The sequence below is a fragment of the Muscardinus avellanarius genome (genome assembly GCF_963383645.1).
Source record: "Muscardinus avellanarius genome assembly, chromosome: 1".
NCBI lineage: Eukaryota > Metazoa > Chordata > Mammalia > Rodentia > Gliridae > Muscardinus > Muscardinus avellanarius.
Window position 1 is genome coordinate 189,408,653 of NC_137786.1, and position 23,941 is coordinate 189,432,593.

At 40.6% G+C, this 23,941-nt stretch overlaps 1 protein-coding gene and 1 pseudogene across 2 annotated transcripts in view; both read left to right on the plus strand.

The window, feature by feature from the left end:
• Positions 1–23,941, plus strand: part of SPON1 (spondin 1) — a gene marked incomplete at both ends in the record, with an annotated part of 300,161 nt that overhangs the window by 85,673 nt on the left and 190,547 nt on the right. The window lies entirely within an intron of this gene.
• Positions 22,129–22,498, plus strand: LOC308266914 (large ribosomal subunit protein eL31-like; annotated as a pseudogene). Its single transcript has one exon. The product of its transcript is annotated as a large ribosomal subunit protein eL31-like (transcript).

Consider the following 23,941-nt stretch of genomic DNA (forward strand, 5'->3'; position numbering starts at 1 on the left):
GTCAACATATGTGAACACGTTTATCCATTAGCAGTTAACATACGTGGCTTGCCATTTACTCATTCCGACCGACTGAGCTTTTATTTTGCCAGACATCCAGAATATCCCAGCGACCGAGGTAGGTTCTTGGCTTTGGGCTTCTCACAGGTCAAATGGGAGAAAGAGAAAAAAAAAAAATAGCCAATGCTTTCTCTACCACTAACTCAGTTGCAGGTCTAGCAGGCTTTGACTAATCTGATCTTCATAACAAACCATCCCTGTTTCACAGAGGAGACAGCCCCAGGGAATTAGGCAGCTTCTTGAAGCCACACATCTACTTGCCTCTAAAGTATTTGCTCTTCCTTTTTTATATTTTTCTGAAGGAATTACATATAAGCTACAATTCTTCACTACAAAAATAGTAATTTATAGGTAAGATATAAATACATATATGTTGTGAGATTCCAAACAATACAAAATTTTCAGTATAGCAAATAAAGAAAAACAGTTCAGAAGAAGTAAAAAATCCCTGACATCTCCCCCAATATTTTCCAGCATTTCTTACACAAAAGCAGCAATAGATATCAGTTTGGTTTGTATGCTTTAAACATTTATCTGTGAATTTATATTCATAAAGGTAAACATAAAAGTACAATTTCATTTTTTGTGGTAATTTAAGCTTTCACACACTACATTGTGGTGTGCATAATGTCCTGAGTTTGCTTTTTCACTAAATAATACATATTAGAGAGATACCCAGATTAGCACGTAGAGATCTAACTGATGTTCTTAGAGTATTTACTGCATATAATATATGGTATGAAGGGGTTAATTGTTCTATAGCTGATGACTAACTACATTGTTTCCAGAATTTTTTATTATTAAAAATAAAAATATGCTGAGCATCCTGGTATATGCCTTCTTAAGCAAATATGGAAGATTTTATCCACAGTAGATGTAAAAAAGGGGGAATCATAAAGGATGCGTGTGTATCATTTCAGTATACACCACCAGATTTTCCTCCAAAAGGCTTCCTACTCTTTCTAACCATGAATAAGAGATCTCTGTCCTTGCTGGCTCAGCAGCCCTTGATGTTATAAATCTTTAAGATTCTGCCAACTGGGTGAGGCAGCATATGCCTAAAATCTCAGTACTTGGGATGCTGAGACAGGAGGGTTGCAGATTTAGTCAGTCTTGCAACTTTGCAGTACCCTGTTTCAAAAAACTAAAATAAATGAAAAGGACTGTGGGTATAGCTCAGAGGTAGCATGCCTCTGGGCTCAATTCTGCCTATCCATTATTTAAAAATAGTTATCCTGCTGGGTGTGGTGGCGCACACTTGTAATCCTCGCGCTTGGGAGGCAGAGACAGGAGGATCGCGCAGGTTCGAAGCCAGCCGCGCTGGCTTAAGAGACCCTGTTTCCAAATAAAAAAAGTATAAAAGTAGGTCTGGGAGTGTAGCCTGGAGGTAGAAGGGTTTCCAGGAACCCCAGTACCACCACAAAATAAATCAATAAATAAAAATAGTTATCCTATGTTAATTTACCTTTTCCTGATTACTAGTATATTAGGAATCTATTCACCTAGTATTTATTTCATTTATATTACTCCAGTGAGTGGCCTATTCATATTCTTGTCCATTTTTCTAGTAATATATATTTTTAAAGTTGATTATATGTATTTAATTTTATATTTTAAAGTATAAAATATTAAAATTAAAATATATTTATAAATAAAATATATTTCATATATGTAAACTTATAAAACATGTAATTTTATTTGTTTAGAACATTTATATTTAAAATCGGTCTATATAGTCCAAATAATGCTTCATTATAAATTTCAAATATTTCTCTTTTCCTATATTTTAACTTTACTCATGAGTATCTAATTGTCTAATTGTTTTTAAATATTTTTTATTTTTATGAGGATCATATTGAAAATGACATACATTCACACAGTGCTTGGTGCCCTGTCCCCCCCACTTCACCTATCCCCCCTCCCAATAATGAGTGTCCAGGTTAACCATGCTACATTCATACTTTTACATTCAGATATAGCTCCTCCAGTAATCAACCTCAGCCTTCTTCCTCTCCTATCCTTCCATTCTAACTTTTCTGAGGTTTCCCCTCCATTATCTGGAGTCCCTCTGGTAACCCTAATACTCCCTAGTTTGGGCATATTAGAGAAAGTATATGGCCCTTTTCTTTCTGTGCTTGGCTGATCTCACTTAACATAATGCTCTCCAGGTCTTTCCATCTTCTTGTGAATGACATGATTTTGTTCTTTTTTATAGCTGAGTAGGATTCCATTGTATGTATTTCACATAATTTTACAATCCATTCTCTAATTGTCTAAGTATTTAAAGTTTTTATTTAAATAACTATATTTATTCTTTCCATTATGATATTTTATTTTTATAGTGATCAAGAATAATTTTTCTATACTCAATTTTATATATTTCCATATTTTAAATATTTAAAAATAAGTTTAAGTCTTTAATCTTTCTAGGATTTAATTTTGTAAATGATATAACATTGACCACAAAGGAAAATTAATGGTGTGTTCAAAATGAGATGCTGAAGGAAAGTTGAATGAGGGGTCTATTTATAATGGTGTGGACCAAGTAATAGTGGAGGAGACCTGTACTACCTAGACCTGAAGGATCATAAGAAGGAGATGGAGAGGACGGGGTGAAGACCACCCCTTACCTGAGCAGAGACCTTTGGCTTTAGGGAAGCTGATAGCCCAAGGTGACCCCACAGGGACCCCAGCCCTACTCCCTTTCTCTGCTTTCCTGCATTGTTCTTCCCTTTGACCTGGCCCCCACCGTGAGGGTCACAGGCCCATTGATAAGCTCCATATGGAGTATTCACTCAGGTAACATCAGAATGCGGAAGGGTGTGCAGACCAAGGAGAAGGGTACTGATGGAAAATTGAAATCTGCCTTTGTTCTGAAATGGTTAGCTGTCCTGCATCCATTCATCAAATAGTATATCCTCTAAGCAATATTTTGAAATATTACTTCATGATAAAGAAGGAGATTATAGATGGGCAAATAAGGTGACCTGAGGGGATGGGAGGGGGAAGTGGGAAAGTACATGATGTACTTTAACAAACACATCAAAGTCAATCACTAAGCCAAGCATGAGAAGGAGGGGGGGGAATGGGGCGGGAGTTGGGTAAGGGCTAATTGGGTGATGTGCGCATGTATGTCTCCACCATCTTGTATCCATTAAGATGTATGACTATGCTGCACCAATAAAAAAAATAAAAAAAGAAATATTACTTCATCAAATGCAAAATTTTTATACAGTTTTGTTCTGTTGATCTTTTTCTCTCTTCCATGAAACCTGTACCATTTTATAGCATAGTTTCATACTTTGATAACAAGTCATCACTCATTAATCTTCTAGTTCAAAATGTTCATGGTCATTCAGGCAGATTCATAACTCCTGGTTAATCATAGAAAAAGTTTGTTCCATACAACCTTATAATGGGATTTTTGGATGATGTTGCACAGAATAGTTTAATGTAGAAAAAGTTGGCATCCCTAATCATACTTCTTTGTAGTAAAGAGCATAGCATAACCCTATTTGTTAAGTCTTCTTTATTTAGATTGCACATTCTTGTGAGGCTTTTACCCCATGCGTAATTCCTAATTCATAACTCTGTTCCTTTTCTTAATGGGATCATTTGTTTCTTATGTTTTCTAATCACTGATTGTTTGTGTTTAGGAAAGCTATTGACTTTTGCATCTCAATTATCAATAAGGATAGTGCTGAACTCTCTTAGTTGTTCTACTGGCTTGTTATTTCATTCTTCTAGAGTTGTCAGGATAAATTATAATTTCTAAAAATAATAAGTATTTTTTGTTTCTTTTTTATGTTTAGTTTGTTATCTGGAACCTTTGTGCCATAAAGTTAGATAGTGGTATTCATACCTATTTTTATTTTAATGGAATTGTCCTATATTTGTTTTTAAACATAAAACATAGTACTATAGAATTAACTTGAAGTAATAGAGAATTGTTAGAAAGCTAGAGTAATATAGAATTAAAATGAAGTTGAAGAAGTTTATCAAGCTAAGAAAGTTTCCTTCTTTTTTTATGTTAAACTTGGTATTTGGAAAAACCAACCAACCAGTGTTCCAAAATATATACCAGATGCTGAGACAGAGTCAGGACAGGGTATAATAATGATCCCGACTTCAAGATACTTTCAGGCTGGTTGTGGCACAAAGCAAAATATGTATGCAAAAATGAACAGACTCAAGACAGACATGAACAAGGGACAAGTTAAACAAGGTTAGGATTTAGAGAGAAGATGCATGAGGAATGATATACTCAGAGCTTTCTGGAAAAATTTGCATTTATATCTTGAAGGCAGCAGCAGGGTTTGGATAGATGCACAGAAGTGAAGAGGTTATTCCAGGTGAAGGAGGTGGACAGAGGTGAGGACAAACATGGCAGCCCTGGTCGGCATGAACAGACAGACTTGTGGAGACTAGGAGGTCTCTGGGGCCAAAATTCACTGCTAAACCATGGAGGTTTTCCAACATCAACATGAAGAGATTGAACTTGATTCAAGGGAAGCAAGGGAGCCATTAGTGGCTGTTGGACTAGGCCACTGCACTGGGAGAAAGCTTTGTTTAAAAGTTAATAAGGCTGCTTAAATCTGGCAACAAAACTCAGGACAGACAAGAGAGGAGATATAAGATCTGTTGCAAAGCCCTAACTTATAAGGAGCATTGTGTTGTGGTGGGGGCTTGGATACTATTCCTGGGGAGAGGCAACCTGGTAGAATAAGCAGCTGTCTGCTTAATGTCTGTGGACGACAGCTCTGCAGTGCATTTGGTTGGTTATGTCCATTTGCCCAAGGGGGCTGGTAAGGCCTGCACATAGCACATATGACTTTCCTTTTGGCAAACCCGACACCATTTCCATTTTCCATTTGGATGCAAAGGATGTCAACATTTCTAAATTACAGGCTTTCCAGGCAGCTCTCTTTAAAGCCATCTCCCTACAAATGATTGGCCCAGCACTTAAGGCTCCCATAGCATTCTTTAATTTTGCAAGACTGCTGCAAACCATTATAGGAGAATAGCAGCGGATTAAAAGAAAAGGCCCCCATGAATAGAATAGATTGTACAGATCCCACCAGAAGAACATCCTGTTCCCTTGAGTCTGACAAGTATTGTCTCCCGGAGTGATCTTCTCTTTCCATACATTTATTAGCTTTGGGTAGATTTTCAGTATCTACTTATCCCTTTCTAGAAGGTTCTGAGATGTGGGTCATTCTTCTCCTGAAAACACAGTCATTTGGTGAACCCTTTGGAGAATTCAACTTTATGAAACAGTCACTGGTTACAGCAGTAATGATAGCCAAGAGCCAAGCACTGTTCTAGGTACATTACAAATACTTTATATTACACACATCCTTACAGCAATCTTATGAAGTAGACACTAAAGAGAAAGCTGAGGCACAGAGAGGTTAAGTAACTTGCCCATTGTCACTGAGTAGGTGAGTTTCAAACAGAAACATCTGGGCCCCAGAGCCTGTGATCTTAATACCGCACTCCACCATCTCAGACTGGTGCCACCAGTCAGGCTGGACGTTGACATCGCCATCTCCCGCAATGTCATTAGTAGATCTTTGCAGTTGGGCATGTCACCGTCTCTTCTATCGCCCGCCTTTATTTCTTGACTTATTCACAGCCCCTTTTTCCTTATGATGTCAGGAAGCTCCTAATGGATCACACAGCTCTGTGTCTACTGATCCTCCCTCACACTGCTACCAGATCTGCTGTCCTATTTACAGCTGAGTCCCACCACTTACCTAACAAGCTAGAGCTGGGCTCCATTTCCCCTTAAGATGTTCAAAATCCTAATAAGAGCATTAAGTACCCCTTCCCAACACACACCCCTTCAGCAGAGCCCCTGGACAGCCTGGCCCTGAATCCCTCCCCGAACCCTGTTCTCTAGCTTTTCTGCTCTGCCCATTCCTTTAACGTCATTTATTGGGTACTTCCTATACCCAGGCACCGAGGACACAGAGGTTATCTCAAACAAAAGATAGCAGCACACAGCCCTTCATCTGCAATTCTGAAATCCAACAGCTCTCAACTCCAAAAGATTCTTTTATTACTCATTGAGGGCCCCAGCCTGCCCTGAACTGACTTGACTATTTATAGTCCTTTAGTGTAAATATTAATGTGTTTGATTGTGAAATGCTGTCCCAGACCATGACAGAGGTATTAAAAAATATATGGAATGTGCATTGTGTTATCTTTCTGAAATCCAAAGATATTCTGAATTCCAAAACCTGTCTGGCCTCAGGGATATTAGATAAGGGACTGCGACCCTGTGATGCAATCCGGGGTGGGAAACTTGGTAATGGAACATCACTCAGGGTGCTGTAGGAGAGAGAAGAGGTAGGCCCTGGCAGAACTGGGTTCCACAAAAATGTTTAGAAGGAGCAATTCTTTTCTTACTAGTGAAATAACTGATTCTCAGCTGCAGCCGCTACAAGATCTGAGAACTCATTCAGTGTTCCCCATTGCCAAAGAATAAAGTCAGAATTCCTTAGCATGATGTTCAAGGCTCTTCTTTATTTGTTCCAGAACCCCCTCACCCTCTTTTATATATATATTTTTGGAGGGGCTGGGAATGGACTCCTGAGCTCTACCCCTAGCCTGCTCCAGCCACTTTTACAATCCCATTCCTAGAAATTCCTCCTGCCTACCCAGGACTGTGACCTTCCTGAAGCCAGGCAGGGATCCATTTCACTTCTCTTTGTGCCCTGAAAACAGGATTTGGCAAACCACAGCCCAGGGACCAAATCTGACCCACTGCTTTTGTTTTTTCTGTAAACAAAGTTCTGTTGGACTGCAGCCATATTCCTTCATTTACATATTGTTTAGGGCTTTTTTCACAATACAGCAATGGAGCTGAGAAGTTGCAACAGAGACCATATGGCCTGCCAAGCCTAAAATATTTTTTATCTGTCCCGTTGTAGAAAAAGTTTACTAGTCCCCCTAAGCACTCAGTAATCGTTGAGTCTTGGCCTGGGTTCTCCTGAAGCCAGCTGAGACAGCAACTTGTCAAGGGGAGCTCATTTGGGTCGTCACTTCCAAGAGCAGGTATGTATGTTGGGGTGGGGGGAGTAGCAATGTGGACTTGGCCATCCCTGCAGGAAACTGGCACTTACAAAGCCTTGAGACAGGGCCGAGTGGGAGAAGCTCACACAGGTCCATGGGTCAAAGGCGGCTCTACAATCATGAACTCTTCTGAGCTGCACATTTGTCAATGTTTGGCAGATTCTGAACACTTGCTAGAGAACCAGAGGAGCTCTGGAACAGGAAGTAAGAGGTAGAGCAGGCGGCAGAGGTACACTCGCTTCGAGTATAGTGAGCAGAACTGCCTGATGCAACAGGGCTTGGAGTTGGAGTAGACTGAGAGGATGTGAGGAGGTTCATGGAGGGGCCACCTACCCCCAATGCATGTGTTAAAACCTAATCCCCAACGTGGTGGTAGTAGGGGATGAGTCTTAAGAGACTTAGGTGAGGATGGAGCCTTCAGTAATGTGATTGGTGCCCTCATAAGAGGAGATGAGAACTTGCTCCTCTGCTCTCTACCACTGAGGTTATAAGAAGACAGACAGCCATCTAGACCCCAAGGAGGGGGCCCTTGTCAGGCACCACACCTGCCAGAGCCTTAAATCTGGACTTCCTAGCCTCGAGAACTTGAATAATATATTTCTCTTGTTGCTTAGATATCTAGTTTATGGTATTTTGTTACAGTAGCCCATGTATTTGGGGGTTTTGTTTGTTTGTTTGTCAGTGCTGGGGACTGAACCCAGAAACTTGTTTATGCTAGACAAGTACTCTACTGCTGAGCCACACCTCCAGCCCCTGCCCTAACAGATGACACCAGTGTCCAGTATTGATTTATCAAATAGTAGCATAAGTAGCTTATATTTATTTCCAAGCACTATGCTAGATGCATTGTGTGCCTTATCTTAGTCCTGATGGCCCTATAAAAGTCTTCACTCTATTGTCCTCATTTTGTAGATAAGAAAACTGAGGTTTAGAGGGTTTATATCAAGGTATAAGTCAGTTAAGTAATAGACCTGAGGCTTAAGCCCACTTCCCCTGACCCTCTGTTGCTGAAGTCATCAGCACCAAGTTGCAGGAGCTGAAACTGACTTCTCCCCTCTGTCCTAACCTTTTGTCTCAGTTGGTTTGTAAGAGCAGAGCAGAGTCCCTCCTGTAAAGTGGGGGGATTCAAGGAATGCCGAAGGGGAGGAAATTTTTGCTCCCTAAGTAAAGAAACTAATGTCGTTTCACAACTTCATAAGGCTCAGCAACTCTTTTTATCTATGAGAAAAATTACACAGAGCAGCCACATGGATAACTGTGTGACTTGGAGGAAAGTGGCAGAGTTCAGAGGAGGTGATGTGGCTGGGTTGAAGCTTGCCCCACAATTTTTTCTGGGATTAGGTAGCAAGAGAAACCACAGGCTTCTTTGTCATAAGTCAGAGTGGCTTTACACAAGGCAGGCTAGGACCTCAGCAATGCTAACCAAGGAGAAAACCAGGAGTCAACCAAAATAGGGTTAGAAAACCTAGATGCAGCTAATGTCACTGGTTCTTGGGAGAGCATTTGGAAAGACCAATGCCACAGCTAAAGGCAAATACTTGATTCAGGAAAACCCAGATGACCCAGGACCTGCCACCGAACAGGTGGAATCCAGATGCTAGGAGCCCCTGGAAAGCTAGCTGGGCATGGTTCCAGGGGAGCTGTCCAATGACAGCAGGGTTTCACTCAGCAGCTGAGATCCCAGGTGCAGGATTCAGCCCCTGGGAGGAAACTGGCAAGAACTAGATGGGAGTACTGACTGCAGAGGAGCAGGCACTAGGCAGAGCTCCAGGCACCACAGTAAGCTGGGGCTCAGGTGGGAAATCTAAAGCCCTGGTCTGTGGGCTGTGCCAACATCATGCAGACCCAGGGAGTGACCACAGCTTGAGGGATATACAAGAACACATGGCCCAGCCCAGCTGTGCCCAGGACCCAGGTCTGTGGCAGCAAGGCCAGGTCTGGTCCTCTCCCACTAATGGAACAGGGTTGCCAACCAGTTGGTGGGATTAAGCAGGGATGTTTAGACCCTATGAACATTTTTTTATTGAGGTTAAAGTCACATAATATAAAGTAAACCATTTTACACAGATAAATAGCATGTATTATGATCCTAGTTCCAAAATGTTTTCATCACTCTAAAGTAAAATCCTTTCTCACTGAGAAGTTTTTCTAGATTCTCCTCTTCTCTTGCCTATGGCCACTGCCAATCTATGGGTTATCTCTTCACAATATTTCATTTAATAGAATCATATGATATATGACCTTTTCTGTCTGGAATTTAAATTTAGTATAATGGTTTTTGAGATTCATGTGTTTTCTAGCATGTATCAGTACAGTTGCTTCTCAGTATCTTTGGAGGTTGGTTCCAGGACCCCTCATTGATACCAAAATGTGGGAAGCTCAAGCCCCTTATATAAAATGGCACAGTAAGCCAGGCATGGTGGTACATGACTATAATCCTAGTACTTGGGAGGCTAAGACAGGATTGCAGATTCTAGGACAGCCTCAGCAACATAGTGAGACTTTCAGCAGTCTAGTGAGGCCCTGTTTCAAGACAAAAAATAAAATAAAATAGGCTAAGAGTGTATCTTGGAGATTTAATGTCCCTGGCTTCTATCCCCAGCATCAAAAAAAGGCATAGTATTATTTAATATAACCTATGTACAAATTCTCCCATACGCTTTACTTCATCTTGAGATTAGTTGTAATGCCAAATACAATGTAAATTCTATGAAAGTAGTTGTTGTATTGTTTAGGGAATAATTATAAGAAAAAATATCTATACAGGTTCAGTACAGACACAATTCATTTTTCAAATATTTTTTATCTGAGTTGGTTAAATCTGTGGATATGAAACCCACACAGGGCCAACTGTATCTTGTTCCTTTCTGTAACTGAATAATATCTCATCGTATGGATATACTGTAATTCATTTATCCTTATGAACATCCTTTTTTTTTTTCTATGAACATTTCTGATGTTAGATGATCCAATGGTAACTTTGGGCAATGATGAAAGAATTCCAGCTGGAATCATAACTATAGTCAGTATATTTTTAACTAGGCAATCAATGCACTCATCATGCTGCCCCCTACCTGATCCTGCCTCATCCTTAGGATGGATAGTAATGACTCTGAGACAGACTCAGAAAGACCTCAGGGTATCACTTCACAATGGGGATATGTTTTGAGAACCGCATCGTTAGGAGATCATGTCATTGTGGGAACATTATACAATGTACTTACACAGACTCAGATGACTAGGACATCACTAAGTGATATAATCTTACAGGACTGCCATCTTACATGTGATCTGTCATTAACCACTCCTTTATTAGGTGGCATATGACTACACTTTGTCTTTCATGGTCATGAAGTAAGTGTGAAACAGCATGGCATATTTGATTCTGTTACCAAAGTGTCTTGACTCAATCTTTTATACCAGTGTGTGTGCACAGTGTAACAGTCACATACCTGGGCACTCATCACTCTGGAAGGAGTGAGGCTGAAGCCCACAAATGATGCAGATGAAGCCAGGCATGGAGATGCACACCAGAAATCCCAGTACTTGGGAGGCTGAAACAAGAGGATCACAGGCTCAAAGCCAGCACTCAGTAACCCTGTTTCAAAATATAAAAAATAAAATAGGCCTGGGAGTGTATCTCAGAGGTAGACACCACTGGGTCCAATCCCTAGTAAAATATCACGCACGCGCGCACACACACACACACACACACACACACACACACACACACTGATGCAAATGATGCTGACGAGATGAATGGGGGTCCTCAGTGCTGTCCATAGCACTCGTCCATCACTGCTCACCATCTCCATCACTGTTCATTCTCAGCCACTCACCAAGAATTATCCCAGAATTACTTGCCTCCCCCTACCAGCCAGCTTGCCCCAGAGAAGAACCAAACTCAAGCCAGAGAAGAAATGAGATTACAGGGAAGAATGTCCCCCGCTTCCTCCATAATTAGTTATTGTGGGCTGATTTTAGTTCCATTTTTTCCTTGCGCATTTCCCTAACAGTTCACGTTTAACAGCCCCCCCCCCCCGGAAGCCAGGAAAACAGAGGAGAAAACACTCCTTTATGTCTTAGCTCTATGCTATTCGTAAATGAAAATCATTGTTAATTTAGAGTTTGACAGCTGTGGTGCATTTGTAAGTCCAGGGCAGCTGTCATCAGCGCTCCAGCTTATTTTTCAAACAGATGTTTAATTTGACTTTAGAGCTGTTGCCAGTTTTTGAGGAGAAAGAGAGGGGGAAGCAGAAACAGAAATAATCATTATATTCATCCTTTGGTTTCCTTTCAAAACATAAATCGGCATGATTAGCGGGGACATCAGAACTGTTCTAACTGCAGTCTTGGGGAGCAGGACCAGTTGGCTTTCACCTCCTACATGGTCCAAAGTCCCATTTTCATTTTCTTTTTTCTAAAGTCAGATGCTGTTTTGTGCTCATTACTCTGGGTATCTGAACAACACCCCCAGCTACCCAGAGAAGCCTCCCAGAGCGCAGAAAAATCAGAATTGGTGAAGGCGTGTGACTGCCACAGCTCCAGATGCGTGTGGCCGGGCTGAGTCCTATCTTGCAGTCTTATCTGGATTCAGGAAACTGGAGAGAACAAACAGGAGCCCCAGAACAGCAGCCAGCCCCCACATTCTTCCATAACTACCATACTTCTGCAGCCAAGCAGCTGGCTGGCTTTGTGCATGCTCACAGTGTGCAAATCGGTCTCTGTGTATCTAATTAAACACATCTGTGGCTCCGTGTAGAAATCTGATGAGTTAGTATGTGCTTGACCAGCCCTGTTGTTCCCATCCTCGTTGCTGGAGGAATCTTCCTCCGTATCAGCCGTGTTGCTAGGTAAACCCGCTTCCCAGGTCTGCTTTCTTTATCCTGCCTTTCCTGGGTTTGGCTTCCAGTGATCTCCCTTGGCTTTGACTTTAACTTTTTACCGTCTGTCATCAATTGCACAGTATCGCTCTGACAGTGCCGCCCTAGTAGAGACATTATATGAAATAACATAACTCACTGCTTATCTTTCTACCTGTTTCTTTGTACTTTGAGAAGGGAAATTGACCTTGCCTTTCTCATCAGTCACCAATTTGTTATGTGTCCTATTACAAAAGATTCCAACCAAAGGAAAAAAATGGCAGATGTCCTGGATCCAAGCTCTGAAGTCAAAGTTTGATCAAGGCATGATCAAAAGTAGATGCTTTAAGCTGAACCAAAGATGGAGACTCTGAGGGACAAGCGACTCCTAAAAGGGCGGCCCCTTGACTTTTACCAGGAAGTATTATTTGAAGTTATTGGTGAGGAAACTACTTCTTTTTTAACTACAGAAAATCCAGACCTCTGTTAGGTTGAATTACTAGCAATTTGGGGAATCTTTGGAGAATTATATCAGACCCAATACTATGGGCTGTCTCTTGCCACCTTAAGCATGCTCCTGGGTCTGGATTCTGGATCTTTTCCCCAGATGATTGCTGTCTCTGCCTTTCCTCCAAGCATAAACATGACATAAGACCCATCCCATAACACCCTCACTACAGCCAATGCCAAACAACAATGGCTAATAAGATGCTGTTACAGGAAGCTTAGGGAGTGCCACGAGGCATCCCAGAGAACCTACTTCACAGGTTCCTCTGCTCCAAGGATCCATGAGCCCAAACTCATCCTTACAGATTCTCTAACCTCAGCTTCTCACACTTGACAAGCATCAGACCCCCTGCTTAACCTCCGTGGTTAAGGTACCTCCCCAAAGAACCTCCCTTTTCCCCAAATGCCAGTCCCAACTTTCTCCCAGATTAGGCTATTAGCATCTTATTTGGGAAGGTGGGATCCCAGGTTTGAGATGGAATTTTACCTCCATCAATTAGTAATGATGTCAGGCAAATCATTTTATTTTTACAATTTTTAATTAATACCTACTAACTCTATACATCAATGGGTTTCCATGTGATATTTTTATACATGTATATAATATGCACCTCAGATCCAACCCACATTTTTCTATCATATATTCTTCTCAATCTCTAGTAATCACTGTTCTACTGTCAGTTAACTTTGTTTAGTTTCTGTGTGTAAGAGAGAGCTTGTAGTACTTGGCTTTCTATATTTGACTTATTTCATATCACACAATGCCCTCCAGTTCCATCCATTTTACTACAAATGACAGAACTTAATTCTTCTTATGCCCAAAGAATATTCTATTGTACATATATAAAATCATATTTTTTATCTTTTCACCTATTGATAGATAAGGAGGCTGATTCCATATCTTATCTATTATGAATAGTGCCACAGTAATGCAAGAATCTGTTTGGTAGCTCTTTGGTATGCTGATTTCATTTCCTTTAGAAATATACCCAGAAATGGAATAGATGTTTCATATGATATATTTATTTTTAGGTTTTTGAGGAACCTTCATACTGTTTTCCATACTGACTATATTAATTTACATCCCCATGCATAGTCCTATATTGGATGAGTTACTTTTTTTCCACATCCTCACCAGAATTTTTTTGTAGTAGGTAGTCTAACTGGGGTAAGATAGTATCTTATTATAAATTTTGATTTGCATTTGTGTGAAAAATAAAAATATTGAATAGTTTTGCAGATATGTTGGGCATGCATATTTGTTCTGTGTGTATGTTTGTGAGTGTGTGTGTGTGTGTGTGTGTGTGTGTGTGTGTATCACTGGGGATTGAGCCCAGGGGCGTTCTACCTTAAAGCTACACCTGTAGGCCTATTTTAGTTTTATTTTGAAACAGGGTCTCTCTAGGTTGATGATAGTTTCACTACTTGCTGAGGCTGTCCTTGAACCTGCAATCCTCCTGTCTTAGCCTCCCAAGTACTAAAATTACAGGCATGCACCACAAGGCTGAGCTCTATTTTCTCTTTTTAAAAGTATTTATTGAAATTATTTGTTCATTTTTTAATTAAATGACTAAGTTTTTTTGTTCCTTATGTTTTCTGGATATTAATCCTCTGTCAGCTGAATAGTTGGCAAATATTTTCTCCTACTCTGTGTATTTTCTCCTCACTCTGTTAACTGTTTCCTTTGCTATGCAGAAGCTTTCTAGTTTGGTAGAATCCATTTGTCAATTTTTCCTTCTATTTCCTACAATTTGAAGGCCCTATCCAGAAAATCATTGCCTGTACTTTTATCTTGAAATGTTTCCCCTATGTTTTTCTCTAGTATTTTCAGAGTTTCAGGTCTTGCCTCTAGGTTTTTTACTCATTTCAGTTGATTTTTAAACAGGGTGAGAGATAGGGGTCAAGTATTAATCTTCTACCTAGGGATATCTGGTTTTCCCAACACCATTTATTGAAGAGGCCGCAATATATATATTGGAGATGTATATATATATATATATTAGCTGGAGCTGCATGGATTAATTTATGGATCTCTATTCTGTCCCACAAGTCTTTGTCCATGTGTATGCCAATACTATGCTGTTTTGGTTAGCATGACTCTAGTATATCTTGAAGTCAGGTTTTGTGAAGCCTCCAAGCTTTGTTCTTTTTGCTATATTGCTTTGGCTATTTTTTTTTTTTTTTTTTTTTTTTGGTGGTACTGGGGTTCCTGGAAGCCCTTCTTCCTCCGGGCTACACTCCCAGACCTATTTTTTATATTTTTGAAACAGGGTCTCTTACGCCAGTGCGCCTGGCTTCGAACCTGCGCGATCCTCCTGTCTCCGCCTCCCAAGCGCGGGGATTACAAGCGTGCGCCACCACACCCGGCTTGCTTTGGCTATTTGGAGTCTCTTGTGCTTTTGTATGAATTTGGGGATTTTTTTTTAATAGTTCTGTGAAGAATTTCATTGTATTTTGATGGGGAATTCATTGAGGCTGTAGATAATTGTGGGTACATGGACATTTTAAGAATATTAAATTTTCCAATCTATAAATATGAGAGATATTTCCACTTTTTGTAGGTTTTTTCCTTTAATTTTTTTCATTCCTATTTTGTAGATTCCACTGAATGGGTATTTTACTTCCTTGGTTAAGTTTATTCCTAGCTTTTATTTTGTTTTTATAGTGCTAGGGATCAAACTCAGGGTCTCTTGCAGAGTATATAGAGAATAACAAGTTTCATGGTGGCATAATCATAAATGCATGTAACTTTCTTTATTTCCACTCTCATTACCTGTGCTTACCATTTTCTCTGCCTTCCCTCTGATCCCCTCCCTCTTCTCCAATAGTCTCTCTTCTACTTCCATATCAACTTCTTTTCTTTCTAGATCCCACATATGAGGAAACATACCACACTTGTCTTTCTGAGTCTTGTGTGTTTCACTTAACATGATCATCTCTAGTTCCACCTACTTGCTTGTAAATGGAATGACTTTATTTCCTCTCTTTAAATTGTTTGAAATGGTTTGAGAAGAATTGACATTAGCTCTTCTGTAAGCTTTGGTCAAACTCAGCGGTGAAACCCTCTATTTCTGGCTTTTTTTTGTTAGGAGACATTGCTTTATTACTGATTTGATCTCATACGTTATTATTTTACTCAGGATTTTTTATATGCAATGGTTCAGTTTTGGTCGGTCATATGTGCTCAGAGATTGTTCTTTTCTTCTTTAAGTCTTCCAATTTGTTACCATACAGGTTTTTTTTAATTAATAACCCTTAATAGCCTTTCATATTTCTAAGATATTGGTTATATGGTCTCCATTTTACTTTTAATTATTTGTGTCTTTTCTCCCCCCCCTTGGTTAGTCTAGCTAAAGCTTTGCCCATTTCTTTATATTTTTAAAAAACTCTTTTGTTTCATTGATCTTTTGTTTTTTTTATTCTCTATTTAGTTTATTTATGCTCTGATTTTTGTTGATTCATTTTTTTCTACTACTTTTGGGGTTGTTGCACTGTTCTTTTTATAAATCCCTGGGATGTGCCATTAGGTTATTCTATTTTTTTGTGTGTGTGTGATAATACTGGGGATTGAAACCAAGGTTGTTCTACCTCTGAACTATATCTCCCAGCCATTTTTATTTTTTATCTTGAAACAGGGTCTCCAGAGGTTGCCAAGAGTCTTGTTAAGTTGCTGAGGCTAGTCTCAAACCTGCAGTCCTCCTGTCTCAGCCTCCCAAGTACTGGGATTGCAGGTGTGTGCCACCACACTCAGCTATTTCTGTTGTTTTTATATTTATTTATTTAATGTAATTTATAGCACTCTCTGCTATAAACTTAAACCTTAGTATGGCTTTTGCTGCACCCCACAAGTTTTGGTATGTTATATTTCCATTTTATATTGTCTTGAGAAAATTTTTGACATCTCGTATGACCCACTGTTTGTTGAAGAGTATTGTTCAGTCTCTGGGTTTTTATGTAATTTCTAAAATTTTTCTCCTTATTGAATTTTAGGTTGTTTCATTATGATCAGAAAAGATATAGGATATGACTTTAGGTTTTTAATAAATTTATTGAAATTTGCTTCATGACCTAATACATGGACTATTCTAGAGAAAGTTCCATGCACTTATGAAAAGGATTGTATTCTGAAGTGGTGGGATAGAGTGTTCTCTGTACATGTCTTTTAAATCCCATGACTTATGATATAGTTTAACTCTAATGCTGCTTTGTTGATTTTTTTAATGTATTATATGCCCATTCATGAAAACAGAGTGTTGAAATCCCTCATTATTTCTCTATTGGAGTCTTTCTCTCCTTTTATGTATAATAACGTTTTTTTTATAAAATTGCATGTCCTGACATTAGGTATAATTGTATTTATAATTATTATATCTTCTTATTGAATTAATTCCTTGATTGTTCTATAGTAACCTTCTTTCCCTCTGCTTATATTATTAGTCTTAAAGTCTATTTTGTCAGATATAAGTTGAGCTACTCCTTTTTGATATAACTTTCTATTTGCAAGAGATACTCATACCCAGTCTTCACAGTAGTAGGTGGTTGTATAAGATACAGGGGAAGTGCAGTGGTAGGAATGAAGCTGGAGGGTGTTATAAGGTACCATGGTATTCCTCTCTGCCATAGCAGTACACAGCTGGAAGTGGGGCCACAGCTGGCACCGGACAAAGCTGCTCTTGGCCCTCTTTGGTCTGCACATCCAGGGGTGGAGCAATAGTCAGATCCATGGAGTTGCTCAAGATGCCTGCAGCACACCTCTGTGGGCAGGACAGCAGTGGGGGGCCACAGTATTCTCCCCCTGCCCCATCACCTGAGTATAGTATGGCAGGAGGCACAGGGAACCATGTGGGTGCCTGCCTTCAATCCTAGAGAATGTTTCTGAAATAAATGTTTCTTACTGTTCTAGTAAGTTTTCTTTAGAGTGTAATGGTCTCAAATTAAAGTCTTAACTCCAAGTTAGGGAGTGGTGGGATGGGAAGAAGAAGAACAGATCTGCATTCATACCTTTCCTTTGTTCTTCTTTTTCTGTTTTCTTCTTGGCTTCTTCTAGTAGCTGGGATAAGATCTGAATAAGACATTGTGTTCAATGGAAAAGATAGGCAAAGACTCTGGGCCAGTCTCAAGTGATTGGGCTAACTTCATTCATTCATTGCTTCCCAATGGGACACTAAGCACTACTGCCCCATAACGGGTCATGTGAAACACTGGGAGTTCTTTTTCTTTCTTTACTTTCTTTTTTTTTAAGGTACCAAGGATGAAACCACCCAAGGGCATTCTACTTCTGAGCTACACCCTTAGTCATTTCTTTTTTTTTTTTTTTTTTTTTTGGTGGTGGTACTGGGGTTCCTAGAAACCCTTCTACCTCCGGGTTACACTCCCAGACCTATTTTTTTATATTTTTATTTGGAAACAGGGTCTCTTAAGCCAGAGCAGCTGGCTTCGAACTTGCACAATCCTTCTGTCTCTGCCTCCCAAGCGTGGGGATTACAAGCGAGCACCACCACACTGGCTCATTTTTTTTTAATTCTTTATTTTTAAAGAGTTTCTCACTAAGTTATGGAGGGCATTACTAAGTAGCTGAGGCTGGCAGCAAACCTGCAATCCTCCTGTCTCAGCCTCTTAAGTACTGGGTGCTTAACTGTGCATGTAGGCTTCTCCATAGGCCACTGTAGTGTGCACCACTATGCCCAACTTTTTACTGTCCTTTGCTAAAGCACCCCTAAGAATTCATCTGGATGTTGTCAGGTTGTTAGATCATGTAAAAAAGATGCCATTATTCCCTCCCTTTGGCAGGAGGAAGCTGAGCCACATTGAGGCGACATCACATAATCGATAGGTAGAAGGGCTGGGATTTGAACTAGAGTCTAACTCTACTTCCCAAGCTTTTGATCTGCCACAGTGCCCGAGTAGATCTTTACAGAGTCTTGCTTCTTGAGAAGTTTGTCTTTTATGAAAGGGGCTCATGGGCCTCAATAGTTAGAGGGGCAAAGCTGGGTGGTGCTTGTAAACTGTGGTTCATAGGTACATCTCACACTCAGGTTGCCGCTGTGGCTACCCCCTTACTGCCTCTCCATGCCTATTCTGTTTTCAGTTGTGTGAGGTCTACTGTGGCCTACGGAGACATGAAGCCTGTGCTGGAACAGGGCGGCTGCAGAACCAGAGTGGAACATAGTGCAGGAGAGGAAGGCAGAAAAGCATCAAGTTGAAGAAGGATTAGGTCTCAAAGGCCCTTGATGAAAGGCAGGTGCAAGACAAGAAACTGGACACAAAGTTGGATCCCAGTGAGCAGAGCAGTTGAGGATGGAAACAGAATGAAGCAGAGTCACAATGTGAGAGCTGTTACAGGCTCATTTGTAGAGTTGCCCCCATAAGAATAAGAGGTGCTGAGCCTCAGGCAGGAAGAAATGAGAGCGAAGTTCCCCACCCTCTGTTCCCTGAATACCCACAGGACTCAGTGAGTCATTTGACAAACATTTATTAGCACCTACTATGTGTCAGGCTTCTTCCAGTATGGGAAAGAAAAGAGGTAAGAACAAGACAGAGGAACTGACTCGTGAATATTCATCTGAAAACCCGAAATGCCAAGCTATCTTTGCAACAAGGTTACATTTCCATTTTCACTTTAGCCTCTGGAACAAAGCCAGGAAGTGACAGAAAGTGGCTGCTGGGGAGAGTGGGCCCGGGGTGGAGGGAAGCAACCCCTCCCAGCCCCAGCATCAGTTGCCACAGTTGTCTCTAGAACAGCTCTTTACAGAAAAAGCTAATTATTCCATTAGTCCCCCACAGCCAGGCTAAGTCTCCCTTTCCACACCTCTCTGACCATCACTACAGATTCTGTTGCTAATCACATTTTCCAGATGGTCTTTGGCAATGTTCCATTACACAAAGTTTGCAACTTTGCAGGTGTGCTCTGGGGTCAGACCAGTTGGCATCCTGGATCTAGCCAATCTGAGCCTGTTGTCAGGAGCTAAGGCATGGGAATGGCCCTTGTGCGTTATTTAAGCAGCTTAGGGTTTATAGGGAGCCTTTTTCTGTACTTCTCAACTAGAGGCTGAAGTTGGTGTTATAATCATTGTGGGAAAGTGATGCTCAGAGAAGAGATTGGATTTGAACTGGATTAAAAAGACCCAAAATGTAAAGTCAAGATAGACACCAATTAGCTGGGTGTGGTGATACACACCTATAATCCTGGTACTCAGGAGACTCACAGAAGGATTACAGGTTCCAGGATAACATCAGCAATCAGCAACATAGGAAGACTCTCTGTAACTTAGTGAGACCCCATTTCAAAAAAGGTCTGGAGATGTAGCTTGGAGGTAAAATGCTCTTAGAGAGAGAGAGAGAAAGACAGACAGACAGACAGACAGACAGAGGCAGAGAGAGAAATTACTTTTAAAACAGAAAGAACTTTCTTTGCTTTATGTGTTTTCTTTTATGCTGGTCAGATCTACTGGGGATACCTACATACTGTCTTTGCCCAGTAAGTTTAGCTTGGGATTTCTGGTCACCTCGGAGGCAGTAAAGCAAGCCCAGGAGAGAAGGCTGTAGGTAGTGGAGTCAGACTCCATGAATTCCTAATCCTGGCTGCACCTCTGCACAACTCTTGATCCTTGAGCAAGGTGCTAGATCCCACAATGCCTCAGTTTCTTTCACTGGTAAAAGGAGGTAAGAGTAATACTTACCGCATAGGTGGAGCGCTAAACAAGAGAATCCAATCATTGTCTCTGGACGCTTTACTGCACGTTAGAACCACTTGAGCAGCTTTTAAAGCCCATCATTTCTCTGGCCCCAGCTCTGGAAATTCTAATCCCTTTGGTCTAGGGTGGAATCAATGAATGTTCCTCCAAATGCTGTGAAGACCAGCAGAGCAAAGAACCTTGAACTACATATAAAGCTCTGTAGTGCTCCTGGCACATAGTATACGCTCGGTAGCTGGTGATTGTTGTTATGCTGGCTGATGACACAAAGCACAAGGGCTGCTGCTGAGGACCTGATGGGCCACAGCTACTGTGTAATTCACCGTGGGTGGGCTCAGAGATGAGCCCTGCTCTCTGGTTGGGTAGAAAGGACATAAATACATGACATGAGGAATTCAATAGCAACACAGTGTTTCAAGTAGAAAGAAAAGAAGATTTTGTCAGTACCCACCTCATGCTGGGCAGTTTTCATACCCACTTAGCTCATTAATGCTCACAAGAGCCTTATAAAGCAGATATTAACCCCAATTTGTAAGGTATAAAACTGAAGTTATACCTTGAAGAGGCAAAGCCAAGGTCAAACTTGACCTGCCTAACTCCAAAGGTCATTCTATTATACTGTGGCCTTACCATCCTGCTTTATGGTGCTGATACAGACAAGTAATGAGCCGGTTGGGATTAGAACTTAGGTTGATATCCCATCCACTGTGTAGGCATGTATCATCTGTCTGTCTATCATTCTATCCATTTATCCACCCGTCTCTGTATCTAATTCTGCTATTCTACATGTTTGTAAAAGAAGATCTTCAGCTTAAACAAATATTTCAGCTAATGGGCCAACTTTTGGTGTACATTTTAATTTTCCATTTTCTGTACAAATTTTAAAAATAGCATTAAGCCACATTATATATCATTTCCAATGAATCAGAGGAATAGGATAACCGAGGCTATTTTTTAAAGTGTGCAAATGGGATCGGATTATTTAATGTAGATTAACTACCAGTCCTAAACAGTAACACAATTAGAGGAAAACAAAATTAATGTGATTAAATACATTCTGAAACTATTTATTCTGTCGATTGTTAAGATTTAGTCAACAGTCACACTTGCAAAGAGACTTGCAGCTGCAGCTCCAGAATAGACCAGCTTCCCCTCAGCTGTTGCTAATTAATGTGATTTTCCTAATAACAGTTTTCTGATAGTAGACAGACAGTAGCAAATCAAAACAACTTCATTTTTATGCTGATGAGGCCTAACAACAACAACAACAAAAAGAGCCCAGCTGGGTCCAAATGCTGCTTGTGGAGGCATACACATGGTGATGTTCTTGCTCATGCACAGTTGACCTTTGGTGCCATAAGTTTGTAGTACGAATACACGGACTATAGGATGACAGTGCAAGCTGCATCTTCCCAGCAGCCACGGTTGTTGTGAGTCACAACGGGATGCTCCACAGGCTCCAGGAAAAAAGTGTTCTCAGGAATTATCCCTTGAACTGGGCCTCAGACTGTGTAAGTGATCCAATTTCTCTTAATCTGTCTGGCATTTTCCCTCCAAAGAAGAATTCAAGCAGGCCAGTATGTACCATTCATAATGCAGAACCCCTACCGGGCAGATAGTAGAGATGACTCCGAAGCACACAGCATTCCTCAAACCCAACCCATCTATGTGTACCTTTGGACCATGCATTGATACCTTGTCTAACCTATTTCAGCTAATTGGTTTCACCAAAACATGTTGCACAAAACATAACAACTTAGGAATCAAAGAACTGGCTTAGCTGGACATGGTGGCATATGCCTGTAATCCCAGTACTTGGGAGGCTGAGACAGGAAGATTTCAGGTTCAACGCCAGCCTCAACAACTTAGGAATGCCCTCTGCAACTTAGTGAGAACCTGTTTCAAAATAAAAAATAGCTTCCTTTCCAATGGCTCCCGCAAAGAAGAGTGGTGAGAAAAAGGGCTGTTCTGTCACCAATGAGGTGGTGATGCGTGAGTACACCATCAATTTTCACAAGTGCATCCATGGAGTGGGTTTCAAGAAGCATGTTCCTCAGGCACTCAAAGAGATCCGGAAATTTGCCATGAAGGAGATGGGTGGATGTGCACATTGATACCAGGCTCAATAAAGCCATCTGGGCAAAAGGAATCAGGAATGTTCCATATCGGATTCGTGTGTGATTGTCCAAAGAGTGGAAGGAGAATGAAGATTCACCCAACAAACTTTATACCTTGGTCACCTATGTTCCTGTTACCACCTTCAAAAATCTTCAGACAGTCATCGTGGACGAGAACTAACCCTTGAAAGCCAAATAAAAGTTATAAAACTGCAAAAATAAATAAATAAAATATGATCAGAGGTGTAGGTCAGAGGTAGCACATCCCTGGATTCAATCTCCAGTATCACACACACAAAAAGAACTGGTTTATACTCCTAAGAGGGTACCAGACATTTGGAAAGCCAGAGTTTATTAGCTTTTTCAGCTGACAGTCCAGTAACCCAGTAAGTGGGCCAGTTGGTGACATCAGACCTCTGACTGTGAGGGACCCCTGGACACCTTAAACAGAATAGTTCAAGTTAGCTAGAGGTTGAATTGTAAATTTTTAAAACTAGCTATGTCAGCCCCAAGAAACATCATGCATATTGATGCTTTTGGATGAAGGTATGTTAAATACAGTACAGAATTGTATTGCTGGAAGAGCAATACCAAATAGCCATCTAGAGTAAAGATGCTGCTAATTGAGTTTCTTGAAATGTATTTTACATTTTATCAGAGACATCCTTGACATGGAGCCATTCAGAAAACTAGAGAGATGTGTACCTCAGTCTGATGGTACAAATGTGTACATTTGCAAACAGAACTAGCCCGGTGTGGTGACACATATCTATAATTCCAGTTCTTGGGAGGCTGAGACAGGAGAATCCCAGGTTTGAGGCCAATCTCCGCAATTCAGTGAGACTCTGTTTCAAAAAATAAAAAAGGCCTGGGGTGGAGGTAGCTCAGAGGTAGAATGCCCTGGGGTTCAATTCCTAGTACAAAAGAAGATGCAAAAGCATCAACCAAGGAAAAAGCCCTGGTAAATGTTTGATTTAGGATCCACTACCCTGTGAGGGTCCAGCTTCCAGGAGGCCTGTGGTGCTGCCCCCTGCTGGTGGTGGTGACCATCTGGTTTCATGCTTGTTTCTTTATAGAGATGAGGAAATTGAAGCCTCTCTCCCCAAAACACAAACACAAACCTCTCTGTCTCCACTGTGACTTCTCTTGGAACTTTAGAATAAATGTTTTTAAGATTTGTGAGGTTTTAATTTATTCCTTGTCACACGGAAGAGAAAAAGATTTGTGGTACTATACCTTGTTTAATGTGGATGAGAGGCTCCAGAGTCATTTACCAAGTCCCTCATCATAAGCATTAGTGGTTTACCATTTTTTAAAAAGTCACTTGAATTCTACTCTGCATTAAAATGAGGGCTCATTAATTTCTTCCACATTTTCACTAAGAAACTAGAGCTTGTGGTTTTCTTTCTTTCCTTCCCTCCTTGTCTCCCTTTTTTCTCCCTTCTTTTTTTCCCTCTTCCTTTCTTCCTTCTTTTCCTTTGTGGAATTAAAGGTTGAACCCAGGAATATTCTACCTCTGAGCTACATGCCCCACTGTATTTTGTTTTTTTTATTTTGAAACAAAAGTCTCACCAAGTTTCTATGGGTCTTACTAAGTTGCTGAGGCTGACCTCAAATCTACAAT